This window comes from Falco naumanni, chromosome 3 (assembly GCF_017639655.2).
Source record: "Falco naumanni isolate bFalNau1 chromosome 3, bFalNau1.pat, whole genome shotgun sequence".
NCBI lineage: Eukaryota > Metazoa > Chordata > Aves > Falconiformes > Falconidae > Falco > Falco naumanni.
In genome coordinates this window covers 105,733,230-105,755,360 of record NC_054056.1, presented here as the reverse complement: position 1 = coordinate 105,755,360, position 22,131 = coordinate 105,733,230, and the positions used below count along the sequence as shown (strand labels likewise).

General features: G+C 48.1%; 1 long non-coding RNA gene across 1 annotated transcript in view; it reads right to left on the bottom strand.

The window, feature by feature from the left end:
* LOC121085073 overlaps window positions 1-22,131 on the bottom strand; it is a 135,977-nt gene that overhangs the window by 60,187 nt on the left and 53,659 nt on the right. Inside the window, exon 4 of the long non-coding RNA XR_005826946.1 lies at window positions 17,418-17,498. This is a non-coding gene — a long non-coding RNA (uncharacterized LOC121085073). The remainder of the gene's footprint in view (window positions 1-17,417; window positions 17,499-22,131) is intronic.

Genomic DNA, 22,131 nt, shown 5'->3' with positions numbered 1-22,131 from the left:
CAAAGAGAAATATGAATGTAGAAAGAAAGGCTTTAAGATCCTGAATGATCATCAAAAGGCACCTCTAGTAACATGTGCACCTTAAAGATGGGAAAATAGCTGTTTGCTGCATCACCAACATACTTGCACCTCGAAGTGCCTGATGAACCATCCAAGCAGACACCGGGCTTGATACGTTTAGCTTGAATGCCTTAGTAAACACATGAGAAGAAAGTGTTGTTTCTAGACAGACGTGGGTGACAAGACAACATACACGGAAATAAAAGGAGCTGATGGAGTAGTAGACTCTTCTGTTGAAATAAGATTAAATCTTAGGCTGTGTTTATCTGTGAAGGGCTTGGATTAGATTCAAGATAGTTTAGAGAGAAAAAATCAATGACAGCCTACACCTCGGCACTTTCAGGACTCCTGAAGCAGTTGACCTTTTTGGACAGAAAAAACCCAAAAAACAAACAACAACAACAAACCCAACATAAAACTTCTTCATCTTATAAATCATGCGGATGCAACCTCAATGGGTGAAGTGCACTGGGCTGAAACTCCCCATTCGGCTCCACGATGTGACAAGAGTCTAACACCTCATCACTGCCAGGTCCCCTTTCCCCACTTCCTTGAAGGCATGGCTGGCCCTGGTGCTCACCAAACCTCTCCAGAAGCTGGTGCAGCTCACTGACCTTGCAGAAATCTTACCCAGCATGGGAACAGGCTCACTTTTTAACAGCACAGTGAGCTGTGGAGGGATCTGTGCCAGAGCCAGCACAAGGGCTGAGGAGAGCTGGAGAGGTCAGTGGTACCATCCCCTTTGGTGGCAGGGATGCTGACAGCCCAGCACCTCCCAGAACAGCCCATCACATGGCCAGCAAGCAGCAGATGAGAGAGGTGGACAATAAGGAGGAAGGGAAGACGATAATATCTAAAAGGCTTATTTTGGTTTTGGGGAACTGCCTATGATTTAAACCCCAAATCAAGATGCAAATCTGTCAGCTGAGAGAACAGTGCTGGGTTCTGTTTTGCTTTTGCTTGGGGTTTCTTAGCCCGGTTGGCAGGACACTTGCAAGTAGCTCATCCTAAGGGAAATAACTCGGATTTTCCTTACAAATTCTAAGCCACTTCAAACAAACAGCAAAACCTGTTCACAGATATTGCCCATCCCCAGACACCCTGATCCGACAAACACATTTGTTTTATCTCTGAAAAAAATATTTTACCACTCCATACCTCTGCGTGAAGAAGAAAAAGGAGAAGATGACGGCTTAGTCCAGAAGAGAAACAGAATAGGCACACGATGCTTTGAAAATTGCACAAAACACTGAAGTGGGAAAGAAAAGTAAGTGAGCAGACAGGGAAGTTGCTCTTGCCCCTGGTACCCTTCACGTCATAGCACTGGGTATGGCAGCATGAAGCTCTGATCACTCCTACATATGCCTACAGCTGGTAACTCCTGCCTTGCAACCTCTGCATGCCCCACGCTGGGGTTTGTCTTCTGTTCATTAAAACACATTGAAATGCCCTTTTTGAAGTGGTTTTCCAGAAAGGGCTCTGACAGATTTGAGGTTGATCCAAATTAGGAATCCCGCCCTCTGGGCCACGCTTTGCCTGCCATCACCAGTGCTGCTGCCCATGAGAAGCATGGCCACGTGTCCCTTGCATGGTCAGGCTCAAAGGGACAATGCAGTGGCTGCAGCTGTAGAGCACAGACAGTAGCAGTGACGGTGCGGGCAGACCACGCTCCATGCCAGGTCGTGGCATGCGGGGATGCAAGGACCGAGTTGGAAGTGATGAGTTTGGTGGAAAGACTTCATTGGGCATCAGAAATGGCCTTGAACCAGCACCCAGAAATTTGTAGCCCTGGGTGAGGGAGTAGGGGTATTTCAGCAGGACTGAGTCAGGGCAGGGGCTGGCACAGCTCTGTGCCATGGCAGGGCAGGGCAGGCGAGGAGCCAGAATTAAGGGGAAGGACAGAGGAGCTGGATGCAAAAAGCAGATACCCAACAGGAGGAGAGGTGGCAGGGGCTGTGCAGGCTCCTTCTGCCCACAGGGCACTGGTGGCCCTGGGTGGCAGATGAAGGACACAAATCACGGTTAGGAGAGCACCAACACCGTGCAGGAAGCAAAGCCGGACACACCAAGCTGCAGCACACAGGACCTCGTGGCCCAGCGTGTCCCTGCCATGTCCCTCGTGCAGCTCCTGCTCCCTGAAGATCTCTGTCCCATGGACCACATGAATACAGACACTGAAGACTCTGGAAGATTTCTGGTGGAAAAGATTGCCAGATTCTTCATCCTTTTAGGCAAATTTTGGTGGTCCTCTAAATTTTGGCTTCACTCAAAGATACTACGAGTATGCAAAGGATGCTTCAAACAGAGAAGGAAGCACCACAGAACAAGAGACTTGCAGAAAACCAAGCAGTAAAAAAGAAGCATATGTTTCCAAACCATCAGAAAATACAGCAAGGAGGCACAATCCTACAAAAGGTGTAAGAGCAGCAAGAATGTAATACACAGGGATACATGGGAACGGTATGAAGGAGCCTCATCGCAGCCTGGGGATGTTAGAGAGATGGGGGAAGGCAGATGAAGTGAGTACCATGGGTGCAAATCAGGCAGCACGCAGCCATGGTTCACCGGATTAATGAATCTGAGCTGGGGCGAAAATACCTCTGTTAATGACATAGTAAAATCCACTCAGTCACCTTTTTAAAAAAAAATATACTGTGTAGTTTGTGTATAATAATGCCACCTGTTGCAGACACGAGACCCGGGGCTGCAGTTCAGCAGGATGCTGGCAGGCGCTGTGCGGCCCTGCCACTGCAGGACCTCTGCAAGGTGGCATGACGTGGTGACGCTCACCCTGTCCGCATCTGCTCAAAAATGGTGCCAGGTGAAGCCACATCAGGCATCCTCCATGTACCCCACTAATCTTACACCCGATCCGGTATTGCCTGTCCTCCCATGGCCGGCGTGAGGCCAGCTCAAACACAGCAGGCCAACGTAACCTTCCCGCAGCGAGTTCAGCCCGATCCCACGGAGAAGCCAACTGAATGCCCAGGGCTGATCTGGATCAAAGCCACGCTGCTGGCTCGCCCCGCGGTGCCAGCAACAGGCTGGAACAGTTGTGAAACCAGCGCCTGAGAAGGGCACGGGAGTGCAGAACAGCACAGCAGCCAGGTTAGCTGCCCAGGAGCAGGTTCACACGGAGGAGGAATGAGACAGCATGGTAGCTGTTGCTGCTGGTTGACGATCCAGAGCACTGAGGAACGGCAGGTGTAAAAGAAATCAGTTCACAGTTTTGTCAGATTTTATCGTTTCCTACATAAATGAAGCTTGAGTTTTAAGAAAGAACACAGCAAAAATGATAAATGCCTTGTGTTTCAAAGAAACAGCGCTCCCAAAATAAGCCACGTCCAGTCTCGCTGCTAACTCAACTTTGCAGAGAAATACATTTAGCAACCAAAACAATAAAAGAAACGCTGTATTCCCCACAGCTCTTCTGCTATTTGCTTTTCAACAAGACACTGATTCAAAAGACCAGCTGGAGCCACTTGGGTGCTAACAGTATGAAGCATCTGCTAAGAAATAAACAGTTTTGTGAACCAATGTGCCTACCTAATACACTCCCTCCTCTTGCTCTTTCCCCAAATGGCTTTCTAGCCACCTTTCCCAAGGATACCTCTTCTACCTCAGTGTCCTTCTCTGGACTCAAACCCATCTGAGCTCCTCTCCCCAGCTCCCTCTCACTGCAAACTGCTGGAGGCTTACCCCCAGGTGGAGTCAGCTGCAAGATCTCAAAACACTTCAACGTTTGCTTATATTTTTCTTTTTTTTTTTTTTTTTTTAAAATAGAATTTTCTTTGGAAATTGTTTCAGTGGGGTCAAAGCTGGCCTGTTCACTGCTTCACTCATCCAAAAAAGCACTGCTCCTCTCTGAACCCAATGATGCACACAGGGCATCCCTGGAGACCCTCTCACTGGCACGGCCCTGAGTATTTCACAAAGCACCAAAGAGCTGCCAGGCACTGACATGGAAGGGAGGAGATGCTGGAGGTGACTCACCCCAGCCACCATTGGGTGACACCTCAGCCAGGGAGCCTCCGCCAGCAGCACTGGCAGGCCCTGAACACCACTCATTTAACCTTGCCCAGCAGCAGCCTTCCAGCTGTGGCTCCCTGCAGCTTCCACAAAGCAGGAATGTTTTCTAAACACAACAATTTGCAAAACAACGTTCATGTGCAAGTTCATGTCCAAAAGAGGTTCCAGCCAGACGAGGTGATGCTGGGACTTTGAAGGACTCTGCTGGCCATCTCCATGCAGGGTGGGCAAACACACCCAGTGAAGAAGGGTTGGGCTGAGAGGGGGTATCTATTCACTATCCCTCAGGGTATCACCGAGGGAAGGCAGAGCGGTAGCACAAGGCCAACGTGTTGCACAGAAGCCCGTGATGCTCCTACCCAAACCTTGTCAGCGGCAGGGCTGGGAAATGGAAAGTAATCTGGGAGAAGGAGAAAGGAGAGATTGCACAGGGAGGAAAGGTGCAGCAAGTGGTAAATTTGGACCTATGACCTGTTTCCAAAGGAGGGGGGCATCAGCCAGATGAAGCACATGTTTTTCCTGCAGACCTCCTCCAAAGCCCCTAGGCACTGCTGCTGATCCCTCCAAGGGGCCACTGCTTCACCACTGTGATGCCTGCATCTCGTATGCATGCCAGAAAGTGCCTGCAACTGTCACCAACCAGCCTGCTGGATATCCAACTGCAAAGGTAGTGTGCACAAAGCCATACACGTGCAATAAAAATAGCTGCAATTGGGATTCCTGCTCCTTTAATCAGCTTTTAACTGCTAAGGTAAAACAGGATAGATGCTCAACAGGAGTTGCGCTTGAAAGTGTCGGAGGTGCGATGGACAGTTTTGTGGAAATCTTCCCTTTTTTCAACAAATGTATCTTTGAAATCAAAAGCAGTCTGCGGGAAGACACGGGGAATCCTGAGATAACAGTAATGATCCAACCAGCATGCACTGCTCCACACAGCAAAGGCAAAAGCGTTTAAACTCAATAAAGTTAACAGCACGCCTTGGAAGTTTCTAAGTGAACAAAAAATTAAAGAAAAATGAAGCGGAAAGACTCAACATTATCAACAGAGATGGACAGGGAACAGAGAGAAATGGAGAGAGGGGACAGTAAATCTTCCCTGATCACCTGGCTGTTTGCAAGGGGCCATGAGGAATATTTCAGCACCTTCAAAACCACCACCATTTATTTTATGAACATGATCAAGCAAACTGGCATGGCCCTGCCATCACTAAACCTTTATATAAACCCTGTTTTACCATACTAAATACCGGCAGTTTACGGGCAAACCGCCTGGCAGGCTCCTGCCCAAGGACCAGCAGGCTTGGCACTTTGTCCAGGGAGCTCCAGCAGATGCTCTGGCCATGGGTCTCTTATCCCGAATCCAGGCTACTGGAAAGACATCAACCCATGTAGGCAGAGTGCTGTAAAAAAAGCTGAGCTTGGAGCGCTGTAACAAAAGCTGAGCTCATCCAGGGAAGGCAAAGCCCGTTTTGTCCTGGAAAGGCTCCCAACACAGTTTTTTCCAATCCCAGTCATGCACGGGGAGGGACCCAGTCACAGGGCTGGAGCATTGGCTCCTGTGTGTATCTTCTGTGGCCGAGCATCATGGGGATGAGCAAAATCCCCAGCAGCCTGTTACACAACACCACGCTGTTTATGTTTTTAACTGAAATGTTGAAAACAGAGGGAGGGGGGAAAATCCACTGCAAGCTAGCACGTTATCCAGCCAGAAAGGATGTGTGTGACAGCTGCCCCCTCCACACCATATCGTACCCCAATATCCTGCCAAACCCACATGGTTTGGATTAGCAATGCATCCCCTGGAGAAACAGCACCGGTCTGGGATGCAGGCAGGGCGCAGTGCTCCCCTTGAGCACAGCAGAGAAAGGGAAGCACACCCCAGCTCCCAGCCCTCACCTGCCATCAGACTGGCATGGATTTGGGAAAAGCACAGTCCGTCTCCCGGACCTTGAATGCTGGCTAATGCAAGTTTGATAGGATATCCTGGGAAGCCTTCAACCAGGGCACCCAAGCACCTCTGTGCCAGCCAGGTCACATCATTTACCTACTGCGCAGTGCTCGTGATAGACGTTTAAACTGCAACCCTGCAGCACCCAAGCTGGGATGCATAAGCCCTCTCTAGGCTCTATCGCACTCAGAAAACAGCTCTGATCTAGCAAAACTCACCAGTCAAAAATCTGGTCCAGGACACTACTTCTTGCCTACAGGCTTCTTTCCTCCCCTCTCAACTGATGCAAAAATGCACGGGGTTAAGTTCAGCCTGGAATGCTCAGCCCCTGCAGATGGGCAGTGATAGATGAGGAAGACAAGCATTTCTTTGGTCCACCTGATCCCAGAGAGCATCTCCTGCACTGCTGCACTCCTGCTAATCCTCTCAGCAACTTTATTCACCAACTTCAACTAAATTTCTGGAGTCATTTTCAGCACTCATTCAGAGGCCTGTGAAGTGTTTCCAGATGATTCTTCCTTCTTTTTTTTTTTTTTTTTTTTTTTTTTTAAACAGCTTGCGTATTTCTGTCTAAGTCAACAGATCCAGTCATTGCTGTTACACATTGTCCTCAGTCTGAGAGCTATTTTCGCTCATGGTAAAAGAAACTGCAGTTCTTTCTGATTAACTCCACAGAAATGTCCATTACTCAGACAGGAGTCTGCAAAGCTGGCTTGAACTAATCATCAGATTAGTTTAAAACAATTATGTTTTGAAGATGAGCATCCTCTGGCATCCCAAATATCATTCTGAGGTTTTTATTCACTATTAATGTTATTTTTTCTTTTACTGTCACCATCAGGTTAATCACAGACAGAACAGAAACATCATCAAAACCACCCAGACCATCGTGGCATAACCCAAAATAACACAATTAGTTTCCATAACTGTCTTCTCTGCAGAAGCAGCGTATCCTATTCCAGTCTTGGCTCCATACTGCCTCATGATTCAGTTTTGAGGAGAAGTCCACAAAGAAGCTGCATGGGTTAGTGCGAACCCCAAAACTGCATCATGCAAAAGGCAGTACAGAGCTGCCCCCAAAGGTGATGCGGCAAGTGCAGCGCTGTGGCTTGCAGCGAGCTTGCCTGGCTGGCAGGGCACGGCCGCTCGCTGGTGGTCCAGTATGGGATAACTCATCTGTGCAACAGGAGGAATGGGTTTCAGCAAGTAAGCGCACACTACCTGACAGACAGACACAAACAGACCCTAAAAAGTGGGACTTAGAGCATATGGAAAAAGCCAAGGCTGTCAAGCCAAAGCCACGGCTGACAAGCCAAAGAGTTGCACAGTGCCCCTTTGCACACTGTCCCACCAAATCTGACACTGCAAGAAAACGAGGCTGCAGGTCCTTCCACCATCAGCTGGGCTTTCACAAGAGCACAGTGCTTGTGCCGACGGCTGCAAGTTGACCCAGGGTCAGTGCAGCTCCCCAGCGGGGAAACAGCCCTGCGGGATTCCACACACAGCACGGTGACCCTCTCCTCTTCTCCTTTCCCTTCTGTTGAAGCATCACTTGAAGCAAAAGTCTGAAAATGCATTAAGCAGGTAAGAAAAGCAACCACATCATGAAGGGAGCACACAAAGCACACCGTGAAGTTTACAAGTGAGGTTGGTCTTACTCATTTGTATTTCAAAGGCCAGGTTGACACAAGACATTTTTCTTGTTCTAGCTTCCTCTGTGAAGGGAATAATAGTAACTTTGAATGTTGTTGCCACAGCAGCAGCCAGAGCCTTCCTGCAGAGTCAGCTACAAAGACATTCAACCTGCCTTGCTTGGAGGACACAAGGACCAACCTGGGAAAATCCCCCTTTGGCTGACAGACCCACACCGATTTCAGCAGGTTTGCTCATGCTCATACACTCACCGACCCATCCTAAATTCCCTGTGGCTCAACTGAATATTAAGCTAATCATTTTGAGTGTCTTCCCTCCTTCCCTAACTTCACACTCCAAAATCCTTTCATCTTCGGAGCTCTCACTGATTGATGGTGACATTCAGTGACAAAACTTGGGCTCAATGCTTTTAACACCTTTGTGGTCTCTTTTCACACTGTAAGCTGAAACTCAGTTTACAGTCTGCCCTGTCACGCCAGACCCACCAAGACACCTTGATGGAGGTGGCAATATCTTGCTCTGGCTTAACGCCTGCTTCAGCTGACGACCTCGAAACTGGCAGTCAAGGTACAGAGCGCATTTATCTATAAGAATTTCAGCCTTGCATCCTCCTAGTAAAACCCAGCTCTTCCAGAGGACCAAGCCATCCTCCCCACTCTACACCTCATATGTTTTGTGCCTGTTTTCAGGCAATGAATCTAGAAACCCCAGAATTTCTTGGAAATCTTTACTCTCCTACAACAAAGCCCACCATAAATCAGCTGGACTGTGACTCACATTAGGCAAATATGTAAAACTGACAAAGTCACAACAAAGTCTCCATCTCCTTGGTAGATACCACCATAACTATCTCCTTGGTTGATACCATCATGACCATGCAGAGGCCTTAAAGAAATGTAACAAAGGCCATGAATGTCCATGCAATGAGAGTGTCCTCTTCCAAGCAGACCAAAAGATGGGTGCATTAAGTGACTATTTTGCTCCACTGGTTCCTTCAGTTTGGAGTTGACCACAAGGCTCCACTTTTCCTCCGCAACTTGACCCAGTGATTAACTTTAGCTCCTTTTCTGCCCCAAAAGCATGTTGGAACTGTTGGGAGTCCTTCCACCCAGTTATTAAGTTGGCGCACTTAATGACCCTAGCAGGCACACCAGGAAAGCAAAGCCAGCAAAGCAAGGTGTGTAAGAAACAATGGGGGAAGCAGCTTGCCCCAATTAATGATCTCCATATCCAAATCAGAATTTTCCTTTGAAGTTTGCCACCCAGTGCAGAGCTCCTCCCACCAGTCTTCTCCTCCAGCTACCACCACACACTCCACCTCTGCCCCACCTCCTGTCTCCAGCCTTCAGCCATGCCCATGACACCCTAATCAGAGGCCAGCACATGTTCCCTCCTCTTTCAGGGCAGCTTTATCCCCATTTTTAAAGCCTTTTTCCCCATATATGCTTTGTCCACGTTTGTGGACCCACGCCCATTTGCACACATACAGCCAACTCAAGAGATCTGGGGGTTCCACCTAGCAGCCACAAAGCCCACACTCCCCTCACCTACCAGCAACTGAAATGGTGCTGGATGGTTTGTGCCTTCTCTTGCCCAGGTGGAACACTGGTCTTATCTGGGGATGAAGGGAAGTAAACTGGGACAGTTGCAGAGAGGTCTGGAAACGGACCGATTGGACCAGACACATCCAACCCAAGATCCCACCACAAAAGTGAGAATGATTTCCTCATGACAGTGAGGCCAAGACAGGCTATATATAAATCACATACAGTAACGCATAAACACAGAGCTATATATAAGATATATATAAAGTACACACCAAAATAACACCAACAAGTACGGATGCCAAAGCAGTGATAAATTTAGCTTATTAGAGAAGTGGCAGAATCTTGTAAGATCATGGAAAAAAAGGCTATTTTGAACAGTAATGATCACGTTTCAAAAATAGTGGATATTCTTGGCTTGGTGCCCTACACAGCGCAACATAAAATGATAATATCAGATCTCATGGGAGAAAAATCAGCCAGAAGGCCCACGTGAAGATATCCTAGGAAAAATGAAGATTGCATGCATTAGGGCGCTGTAGCAGTTAGGGCATCATGGAGTGCACCAGTGTGCTGTCTGTGACAGCCTGCCGCTGAAATGCAATTTTCTTAAAACCCTGCAGCCTTGACATGGCAAAAATCGGCAAAACCTCAGAAATAACTTCTAAAAATCCATTCCTTGAAGGCTAGTCCAACATAAACAAGACAAAAAGTAATGTTGGCAGGGAATGCCGGGATGTCATCCTGGAGTTAACCTAGATAAGGCAATAACGTCAACAATGTCAAATGCATATGAATTAGAATAAAGCAATACTGTAGTTAGCTCAATGACTTCGTAACAATCAACTTACAGTGCAAAACAAGACTAAAAATGAATGAAAATGGGCCTGAGAGTTTTTATCACAATTGGATAATGTGCCCAAGGATATCGAAGGGGACACCGAGTATCCCAGGGCTGGGCAGCATTAAGCAACTCCTCTAGAAAGGTGAGAATAAAAAATACAAAGTAGTACCGACTAAAATTGAATGAAAATGGGCCTGCGAGTTTTTATCACAATTGGATAACGTGCCCAAGGACATCCAAGGGGCCACTGAGCATCCCAGGGCTGTGAAGCGTTTAATAACTCCTCTAGAAAGGTAAGACTGAAAAATACATGGTAGCACTACTCTGTAATAAAGCTTATTATAATATTAAGAAATAATTAATCGAATTCAAATAAAAACATACTTATATGGAGCAAGAATAAGTGCAAAACAGAATCACTACACCCAAAAATTAAGACCTACCACCAAGACAGAGGTGCACCTGAAGAGACACACTGTGCTCCACACTTTATGGACATCAGGACTTTTATCGTAAAACCTTGAGTAAAATCCCTCCCCAGCACTTTTCAAAGAGAAATCTGTGCCTGACACACCAACGTGGCTCTGAGCATCACTTGCCTAGCTCATCTTACAGCACAAAGTTTCCCCAACTTTCCCATCCTTTTTGCTGCTGTTTTGCTGGATTATTTGGCTGTGGGCACAAGGGACAAATTACAGGCGTGGGGTAACTCAATCTCTCTCTGCTCCGGAGGAGCTCGGCTGGCAGCTTGAAGTAAGGAGCTGACCTTGGTTATCTTATCCTCTTTTTTTTTTTTCCTCCTGCAAATGACCACAACAGAAACCTCAAGAAAAATTGTCCTAACCTCTCCTGGAGGTTTTGATTTCAGTCCAACCTGGGTGCTATTTGAAGCTTCATGAAAGAAAGACCTTAAATAAAAAGGTTTGTGGTGGAGAGGAGCAGTAAAATTGCTTTCAAAGCCTTAAAGCACATGGGTTCATCAGGAGAAACCCGAGTGCGTTCATTAACTCCTGGCATGCTGGCAGTTTCAAAGATGCTGCCCATGGCCAAGATCAGCCTGTTATCCCAAACACAATCACCCGTCTGCTGCTGTAACCAGGCAGCAGCTCCAAATTTTATACTTATCCTCTGTTTCAGGGAAACAAAGACTTGATATTAAGTTCATTTTACATCCAAGCAACAGAGACATCAAGAAATTAAAAGGTGGGACCTGCTCTCTCCCTAACCTTAGCTGTCTGGAAGTTAGGCATTTAATGTAAGCCAACTGTCTGGAAACCTTCCAAAGCATCATTTGTTCCCCCTCCTCCCACTGCATGTAAGTGGAGTTTACGTTGGAGAAGAGGTTTTTTAGATTTCACACCTAACCTCACCTGACTCCTAACCACAGCCATTCAGGAGCAGTGAAGTCCACCAAACACCAGCTCCAACTGGCACAGTCATGCCAATACCGTATCTCCAAGCAGGTCAGCATTTTGGCTGCCAAGTCACACTTTTGGACACTTTTGGTCAACCTATAGGACCTGTCTGAGGTCACATGGGAGACAGATGGCAACGCCAGGACCAGGGTGCCCCATGCTCAAATTTGGGCTCTTCCGCCTTCTGGAAAATGGAACTGCTTTAAAAACCTTCATTTGTGCTCTCAGAAAACACACAAAAATGAATCACAAGAAGCATCAATATTTTATTTTACTTTCAGCACAGCTGTCAAAGAAATATGAAAAATCATTTCAGCAAGACAAACCATTTTCTCCCATCACCATCACCTGGACATCTCTTCCCAGACAACCTATGTGCTACATGACCTCCCAACAATCAGACATGAGGAATGCCCAATCCGCCCCATTCCCACCTGGTTCTGCCCAACTGTCCAGCAGCCCTGCCTGGACCGGTGGCACCATCACAGACAAGAGCACAGGGAAAGGGTTGCAACTTCAGCTGTTTATCCAAAATACCAAGGCATTTGGGAATAACATAAAATAGCCAGAACCGTCGACTTTATACTCTTTGGGACTATGCCCGGATAGGAAATCTTCCCAGGAAAAGATCATTTGTAAAGCATTATCTATACGGTAAGGTCTAATGAGTTAATCCCCATCACAATGTGTATCTGATGCCTTCCCACAGAAGGATGCAACCCAGTAAGGAGGTATTTCTGGCATGTCACTACACATGGTCAACTTGCAGGAACATCAGCTCTCCCTGTCGTGACCACAAGGAACGACAAGATGGAAAACCACCACCCATCTTGTTCCAAGTCAGCAGCTCCCAGCATGCCTGCTTGGAGCAGTAACACCCCATACCACCCACGACCACCACCCCTCAAGGGCAACTCTTTCCTCCACAGTTGAGATCCATCTATTGCTGTTAAAGACATCTCAGGTTCTCTTGTTTTGGGAATCCACTTGAAAGTTCAAGCAAATACACCTGAACAAAGGAAAAATAATGCAAACCCAACACATGCAGCCATTTGGCAGTTTGGTTCGGGTTTTTTCTTGTCCCATTTTTAATCCCCCCTTCCACGAAGGTGCATTGGCACCATGCACCCACCAGTCACGTCAATGTGGACATGTCAAATCGCTTGGCTCCAGCCTGCACGCCAGCTTCTCCAAGATGATACTGCTGTGGCTGCAAGTTGCAATAGAGTGGGCAGCTATGACTCAGGATTATGGTTAAGAAAAATTACCCCCAGAGCACTTAATGTTAGCAGAATACGCTCCAGTTTTACTTATTAATCCTTCTTCACCTCAGCACCCTTTACTCCATATTGGTTTTCAGTACACAGCTTGGTAATTCAGAAAATGAACATGGTTTTCTTAAACAGGGTCAAATTTATTAAGGAAAAACATCTGCACGAGGATACCATCTCCGCAGAGGAGACATCTCTGACATCTCTGCAGGACATGCTGCAGATACATTCGCTGCCCACCAGTGCCATCACTTGTTGCCTACAAGCGGCCTGAGACCTCTCCCTGCTCCCCCCCAAACCCTTCAACATCAACTCATCGCAGCCAAGACAGACTATGTAGCAAAGGGCAACACTCAAAACTTGTCGCCACATAGGACACGTGGAAAGCTTTCCTGTGTGCAAGGTGGTGCAGTGTTGAAAGCGGTCACCTGGAGAGGTGGGGATGTCTCCAGCCCAGGAGGTGCTGGCTGCCCTCCTCCAATGCTGATGGCACTGGAGACCTCCTGGTCAGCATTTTGTGGGCTTGCCCTTGGGTAGAGAGACATCAATGGCCTGGCTGCTTCCCTGCCTCCCCCCCACCCCCCACCCCAACTTTGCTCCCCCCAGGTCCCCACCGTGGCCCACATCTGGATGATGTCCCTCAACCTCCCTTGTTACATCCTCAAGCTTCCCAGGAAACACAGTGCACACCATGGGGAAACGCCAAGGTGTGGGCAGTTCTGTGTATGGTAAGGAAGGGTGGGGGTTGAGAAAAAATTACAAATGATGCAAACCAACGAGAGCAGTTTTCTATATGCATGTGATTTAACCATCCATAGACACCGTTAACTTTTGCTAGGAAGCAGCAAACTGAACAACCCAGTGATGCAAAACCTAAAAAAACCCAAAACAACAAAAAAACCCAGACGACCAGAAAACACCTGGTTTGGCTCAATATATGCATTCTGCTGCATGGAGTCCCCCCAAGAACATGAGACCCACACAGCCATACACACCATGTGGCTTGCAAAGGAGACTGTATGAATCTGTACGAATGCCATCCTCTCTCTAGGCATGGATATGTGTAACCATAAAACATGGCGAGTCACCGGCTGGTCCAGACAATGCTGGGAAGCCACTGATGAGGAGCAGCTGAATCCTGAAGAGGAAAACGCGAGGAGCTGAGGGAAAGCCAGACTGAACAACGTCACCGTTTATTTCTTCCAGATTGATAGCAATGGCTCTGAGGGAATGTAACGCCTCAAAACCTTAGATCAAAGCTCTGGGTGCCCACATGGACAAGGATGGAGCCTGCAGAGAGCACGGGGTTGCCCAGCCTGATGCTTCTTCCCCACCTCCCCATCCAGGCATCTGTGCACACACTCATCACCCCACGAAGCTACTTTAAAGAAGTAAAGCCACCTGAAATAGGAGACAGCTCAAACGTGTTTTTTTTTATCTTCACATTCTGCATATGTCAAGTGAAATCAGGAAGGGGGAGGAGCAGCCCACAAAATAAATAAGCATTTAACCACTGTGGTGAAAGAGTCAGTGTCTTGGCTTTGGTGGGGGCTGAGGAAGTGCTCATTAACATCAGGAAAATTAGTGAAACTACCAATGAAATGAAGTGGATCACGTCACGCCGCAAGAAAGCACAGGCAAGAAATGGGGGAGAGTGGCCATCTGTGGCCACGGCTGATCTGACGGCACCTGACGGGACATGCATGCAGGTCCAAATCACGGTAAAAAAATTAACTCCATTGAAAGACCTGGTTGGGTGTAAACCCTGGCCAGGGGTAAAAATCTGTCTGCAGCAGAATAGGGGCAGGCCAGCGGGAGTGACAGCTCAGCGCTGCTCACCACCACGCTTAGCATCGCCACGCTGGCCAAGAAGGGTCTTAAATCCACACGGTTTCCAGCTAAGGGACTGTCACTGCTTAACCAGCCACCCCTTGAGCTGCAGCAATTGGTTGGATTTGTGTACTGCTGCCGCATCAAACATGAGACAAAGCACAGCCTAAAAGCCTTTCCAGGTAGGTTTACACTAACCGGTCTAACATCATACCTGGAACAGTGTAACGGGCAGCAGCTCAGCAAGCTCTGCTCAACCAGCGCTCCTCAGACTGCGTTCATCAAAGAAGTTTTTAAGCTGCTACACACACTCCTGTACTGGGGATCGGCACTGATTTAGCTGAACTACTGCAAAACCTGGAGGAAACTTTGTGGCAGGGACCTCATAAAGTGCCAGCCAGCTGCTGTGAGCAGTGCACTGCTGATGAAAAGGCTGCCCATGCTCGCCCTGGAGCCAGCTCCCCTCCTGGGCAGCATCACCACAGCCCACCCTTTGGTCTTCTGTATCCCCTGGCCTGTCCTCTGGGCTTTGCCTCTTTGCAAGATCCTTAGGCTTGACAGAGTTATCTTGTCATGTTGGACCCAACTGCTTTTTCTCAGGGCTGATCAACTTGCGTCATGCAAATTACCCAGGGTGGAGGTAAACTTCATTAGTGGCAGAAAAGGGCATTCAGATGGTTCCTTTTATGCTTCACAGGTCATTTGCATCCGTATTCTCTGCCTTGAGGGCAACTCCCAGTTGACTGAACACCTGCTTTTAGCTGCCAGGAAGCAGATAACAAACCTCCTTCTCCACCACCCCCAACTTTAGCTGCTGTCACCGAGACCTGCGAAACCTTCCTCACTTCAGGCAGGCTGCTCATTTTATCTTGGTCAAGATGGAGGTGAGCACGTTTTCCCACTTACCTTGTCCCAGAATCCCAAAGCATCCCAGCAATGAAACCCAAGGAAAACGGAGAGCCTCACGCCACCAGGTCACAAGCAAACCTAAGGGGCACCATGAGTCCCTGCAACATCTTCTAGTCCCCAAAGTAGACAGACGTAAGGCAAAAGATGTACGTGTCTCCAGCTTGGACATGGCCAGGGCTCAGGCAAAGGGCTGTGGCCACACGATCTCACTTTTCCCTCACTATAAAAGGGAGCGTTTCCTCTCTCCAGAACTGTAGTGAAAATACTCCAATGACTCGTAACACAGAAAAGCTAAAAGTAAACCGCAGAAGAAACCCTACATATCAAAGCGCGCACACACACACACACGTTCTCTTTGCCCAGTTAAAACTAAACAGGTGTGATGCACTACAGCAAATTATATCTGTTCCTTGATTTAAGGTGACTACCTTGACAACGGACTGTCAAAATCAAACCCTCTTTCTCAACAGGCTGCACCTCTTAGAACATACTGAGGGCATCAGCAGAAGCAAAAGCATACCAAAAATCTGCCAGAGTTGCATCTGGTTAGGTACAACAGCTTGTACATCCACATTTTAACCTTTTCTGCTCAATATTTATCCACACTACAATAAGGACTAGCCAGCGCAGGCTGAGCACCCTGCAAAGGTTAACAGAAAACAATGCTCCTGTCCTTCAAAAAAACAAAAGGGGGGTGAAGCAGAGGAGGTGGTCCAGCAAAGGCAGACAGATATCTGGGGTGGAACTTCCCCTGCAGGGGAGATGCAGTGAGTTGCACAAAAGCTCTCAAGGGAGATGCTGATCAACAGAGACCTGACACACAAGTCTCAGCTCTTCACGTTACCGCACCTGCGGGCTGCTGCACTGCAGCTGAGTTACCGGGATGTGGATGCTCCCGCTACAGGTGTCAGGCTCCCGTAGGGACAGGGTAAGCATTACTCCAAATCTTCCCACGGCCGAAAAGCCACAAGCCACACTACTTGAAAAGTCAGAGGCCAGAGCGGCTCCAGGGCTGGTTCCCAGGAGGTTTGGGGACAGCCCCAGCAGCCTCGCCCGCTCTCAGTGCAGTGGCTCCTGGGGCTTGAGTCATCTCCTGGGGCTGGAGTCATCTTGCTGGTCCCCACTGGGACCGCAACAGCCAGCACAAGATGACCCAGTTGGACTGAAACCTCCTTGGCAATCATACCCTATCCTTCAGGAACGTACTTACACTACCAGTCAGGGTGTATAAATGCCGAGCAGGCTCAGACAAGTGGCTCACAGATCCAAGCTGAGTCCAAACCTTGAAGAAAATTTAAGGGCAGCTTAGGAGAGGCCCAAGCTTTCGTGCAGTGAGTTTGGACACCCCAAGCCACAAGCAAGCACCCTGAACTCCAGTCCTCCTACGCAGTGTGCAGGTATTACACAGGCTTTGCAGACCCTACAGCCGAACAAGCCATCCCGGCTGTGCTGACAGTGCGGAGAAGCAGGCATTGCAGGGGATGATTCATCCCACACAGATGCCTACAGCAAGTCAGGGTCAGATGCTTCCTAAAAATACCCATTTCTCTCCAGTGACTGTAAAAGGAGGCTGGGGGGGGTGTGACTGGTTCAGTAGCAGGTAATCGCAGCAGAGGTCTCTCAACCTAGAGGAGCAAAGTCTCCTGCTGTGAAGCCCAAATACAGTCAGAATCAAGGTCTGTGTGATACAGAGACCTCAACATATTCAAGATCGTCTCCATCCCTTCTGAGACCCCTATATGCATCACCAGTCTAAAATCCTCCCATCAGCCCCGAAGAGGCAAAATACAGGGAAACCCCCAACAAAATGAAGTCTGGAGGCTCAGTGGAAGAGGTCTCACCCCAAGGGTGCAGAGAAGCCCAGAAGGACTTCTGTATCCAGGCTTACAAGTGCTGAAAGCCGTCACCACTCACCTCATCTCCCAGGAAACCCTGGCAGGATCCGACCTCCCTTCCACATGCTCCTCCTCTCTCCTTTTTGAAGTCAGCAGAGACCTATTCGACATTACAACAAAAGAATGTCAGTAAGCCCAACCTCGTCCCCTCCCTCCAACCAAAAAGCTTCATTTCCTCAGTTCTTCAAAATGAGAAAGCACTGGAAAGCAATTATATATAAATTGCAGCCTACAGATCTATTTAAACAGTTTAATACATACTTATTTAAAACATATATTATCTATTTAAATATATGTAAATTGGGGAGGGGACAGGAGCCCCCCGCAAGCAGCCAAGGCATCAGCATGTTCCTCCACTGCAGCAAACAGACTGGCGGCAGTGATGGAGCCCTACAGCAGATGAACACACATGATGACCCAACAACAGGGCACCAACCTGGGATGTTCACTGTCAGCTCTAAAGCAATCCCCCAACTGCTCCTAAAGAGTAAGGAGAGGAAACACAGCCAGGAGTGTCAGGGATTCTGGAATGATGAAGAAATGCCCTTCTTGTGGTTCCCACCCAGGGCTGCCAAGGAAAAAAGGTGGAGGCAGTGGATCCCTGCTCCATGACCCAGAGCATCCTAGCAGCATCATGGAGAGGATGTGGGTTTCTCCTCGTGGTGACCTTCAGGCCCTGCTGACACCCCATGTTACAGCCTGAAGGTTGCACGGGACACTCAGACGGTCGTAAGGCTGTTGCTCAGGTTCCCAGCACCATGCTGGGTGGTGGTCCCGGGGTATGTTTTCTTCTAACCATCGAAGTCCTCATCCTCTCAGGCCACAGGACCCCTTGTTGGGGCAGCCATATCTCACACTGCCATGTATCACACAGCCTCTCTGGCAGTGAGCAGGAGCTGGAGGCAGAGCAGCTAAGGGGACCTTTATTACCATCAGAATAGCCTCATCACTCAGCCTACTTAACCCAGCCACGTTTGCACAGCTAAATTTGGGAAGAGTATGAGAAGCATTCCCTCAGAACAGGAGGTGGGGGAGGGACAGGCAGGCTTTCAGCCTCCTTTAACTCCCAGCCAAGTGCTCCCGCTCCATATGTAATTCAAAGTCCCTGTCAGGGATGCCACCCCAAGGAATGGCCCAGCCCCAGCAAAACTGGAGATCCAGCGCCTTAACCCCTTGGAGTCAGCATCCGAGCTTGGCTACTTTAAGAAAATTATGAAGTCAGGCTTTCTGAAACAGCTCCCAGTGACATAACAGGAGGTATGCGGGGGGAATTCAGGACATCTCCATGCAGGACAGGAGGCATTCAACTTCAGACAGCCAAGTTTGAAGACCCTGCCCTGAAGGGATGCAGTGCTCAGCTTGGTAACAGGCAGCAGCGATCCTAAAGCTCGGACTGATTTAAAAAACTTGTGAATGACTATTTTTGGGTGCCCAACAGATGAACTACTCGGGAAAGACAGCATCAATAGCTGCAGCAGGAAGGGGCCACAATCCCTGGCAGTACCTAAAAACATTGCCCTGACCTGCAGCACAGGCACCTAGAAACATCTTGATCACCGGGCTTTGCTTTTGAGATAGTACAAGCAAATTAAACCTCTCTCTCTCTCTCGTTCCTGTTGCTGGCAGGTACAGGAAGGAAGCACAGGTTACGGTAACCTTTCTGGGCCCGCTTTCCATAAACACCATCAGCACATGCACCCTCCTGCAGATGCCCCAAGAAACATGCCCTGGAAACCCAACCCATGAAACGTCTTGGGGGGGGTGTTGCTGCCCACACCCAACAAATAAACACATTAATTAATCCCAGAGGGTGCCAAGTCCAATGGTGTATGCACAAGGTGAGCCAGAAATCTCCCTTGGCGCCCACACCAAGATGTTCAAGGGAGCTTTTGAGGAAACCCAGGCATGAGCCGGGGCAACCAGCCGTGGAGCTACGGCTTCTCTCCTGGGACCCTTCCCAGGCGATTCACACGCATACCAAAAAATGAAAGTAGGCTTGTTTTCCGTAAAAGTGGGCATCAAACACTCCGACATCAAGAAGGATGATTAAAGACAGCTGAGTTATGAGGAAAGATTAAAAGAACTAAATATGCCCAACTTGGCTAAGCAATAAGTAAGAGGAGACATGATAAAAGACTCCAGGCATCTGAATGAAGGGAGTGGCATGGCATTAAAGGACTGAATAAAATATCTTTCTGAGAAATGGATCCATCAACGATCTCCCAAGAGATAAGGTGCAAGCCTCATTTTTTAGGCATTTATAAAACCGGTCGCTAGAACAGAGGTTTTTGAGGAGGAATCCACGTTGCCCCGAAGGGAGCATGCACCAAAGCTTTTCATCTCCGGCACAGGGTGCTGTGAACAAAGCATACAATGCCACAGGGGAGCACAGGGAACTTGGGAAGTGGCAAGTATTTCATTTTGCCTCACCCAAGAAACAGAGATATGCTTTTTCACTGTAAAATAAGAATAATAATAAAAATATTTTCACTCTGTTTTAGTTCAGCAGCCCTAATTCATACTGGTTTGGGTTAAAAAAAAAAAAAAAAAAAGAAAGGAAAATAGCCACCAGCACATTCAAAATGAACAGGTCTAGGGGGTCTCACTACTACTTGACTTCTTCCCCAGTAACTAAGGATATGTGGGGTACCGCTGAGGCTTGAGCTGGCTCCAGACCCAGCACACATATGGACAAGGTGACAAAATCCTGGAAAGCATTTCAATACCTGGCTCTGCTGAGAAGAGACCCCTCAGAGAAAGTACCCTCCGAAACCCAGGGACCTGATACACTTTATGAAGCTCAGAACAAACCCTAAGCTCTGAGAAAACCACCCAGGAGGAGAGCTAAACCTGTTACGCTGGCTTTGCCCCAAAAAGCCATGTATAATGCATGTAACATACATACCTACCTAAATACCAACTCTCTGAAGCCAAAGCAGTGAATTTTGTGTAATTTCACGTAATGTCCAGCCACATGAGGGTCTCCTGAACATCTCCACCCAGCATGGGCAGAGGGGTGTACCCAAGGGAAGGAGCTTGACCTGGCCAACAGTATTTACTGAATCCCGACACATGCATGGTGAGGGGCCACTGGGTATGATTTACAAAGCTCGGCGGCATCCCAGGTTTGAGTACGTGAGAGACTCCTTCATCCGCAACAGGGAAAAGCCAGGAGACATTTGTCAATGGTGCAATTTTAAATCACAGTTAAATTCACACAGTGGCCACATATCATCAAGAGGGTGGTCCTGTCCCAGCTCCCCCTGGCTCCCCCGACCTGGAGTCAATGCAGGGCAATCAGATCTAAGAGAAAACCAGCTGGGGGGGGGGGGGGGGGGGGGGGGGGGGCGGGGAAGGTGAATAATTTTCTTCTAATTAATTCCCTAACCAGTTCAGTGGGGTTTAGGCAAGTACTAGAAAACTTTCCCCTTTTGGCATAGCTGAGATCAGCTGAACTGCAACATGTGACTGCAATCCAAGGCAACCTTTGTTTGCAAGACCAAGAGTGGATCTTTTCCTTTTTTTTTTTTTTTTTTTCTTTTTCCCCCCTTTCCCACAGCAACCTCTTAAGCCGGCAACTGCCTTTCTCCATGGGAACAGGAGATCCACCATTTACTGGCCGGTGAGTTTTACTGCAGAGATGAAACAGGATGTCCACAGAGGATTTTTTTTTTTTTTTTTTTTTTTTTTTATAAGTGGAGCATTTTAGTACGCAATGAATCTTCTTGCTTTATACTTGCTTGTCTCTTTGGGAGGTTGAAGCACAAAACCAGGCTGCCAGATTCATTTTATATATTGAAGAAACATCATTCAACCCACTCTGAAAGGCAGGCCAACATAAAAAGACCCATTTCAAAGTGGAGGAAACTCTGCACTTACGGTTTGGGATGAAAAGGAGAAAATTAAAACATCTAAGAGATTATTATACCTCCTACCAAACCTTCCTCTTCCCATGCAGAATCAGCTGCTTCCATCACTGCAGCAACACTGATGCTCAAGATAACCAGGCTCAGGGTATCACTGTCATAAAGAATTAAAGGACTGCAGGTTGTATTCAGACAACTCCTTCCTTTCCTTTTCATGTTATTTTGGGTATCCTCGCTCAGGCCATGGCTGCAGTTTTATCCTGCTCTCCTTACACTGAGACAGCCAGCCCTTGCAGCGAGCAGTAGGGGGGCAAAGCCTCTCTCTGACCCACAACTCATCCTTACATGAATGGCTTTGGGGATCTGAGGAATGGAATGTAAAATTTTTACTCATGCAATTCCCACTACAGGGAGTAAAGGTTATTCCCACCCCCATTCAGCTAGTCAATAAGTAACAACTGTCTCCCAAAAGACAGACAAGTTTCTACCACTCAGAACAGGGGACTGGGATAATAAACGTGTAAAATAAAATAAAAAAACAGAGAGGAGCCTGCATCAGTCACCCAAGCGTGTGATGCTGCAGTGAGGAGCGATGGAGAAAGGTGAGCCCAGGTGCGGTCCATGCACGGCCATCATGGGTGAGGGAGGGCAGGGGGGGGAAGTTGTAACCCAGAAAAACCAAAAAGCTGAATCCCTGAGGCTTTGCACCAACAGTGTGGATGCTGTGGTACCTGGTGGGACCACAGCTTGCTCTTGCGCTAAGAGATCCAGTGTGGAAACCCCTCATCAGTAACAGTCCCCCTGGAAGCCCAGGGAGAGCTGACTGTGCAATTAACCACACACAAAGAAACCCACTTGCTGTTACTC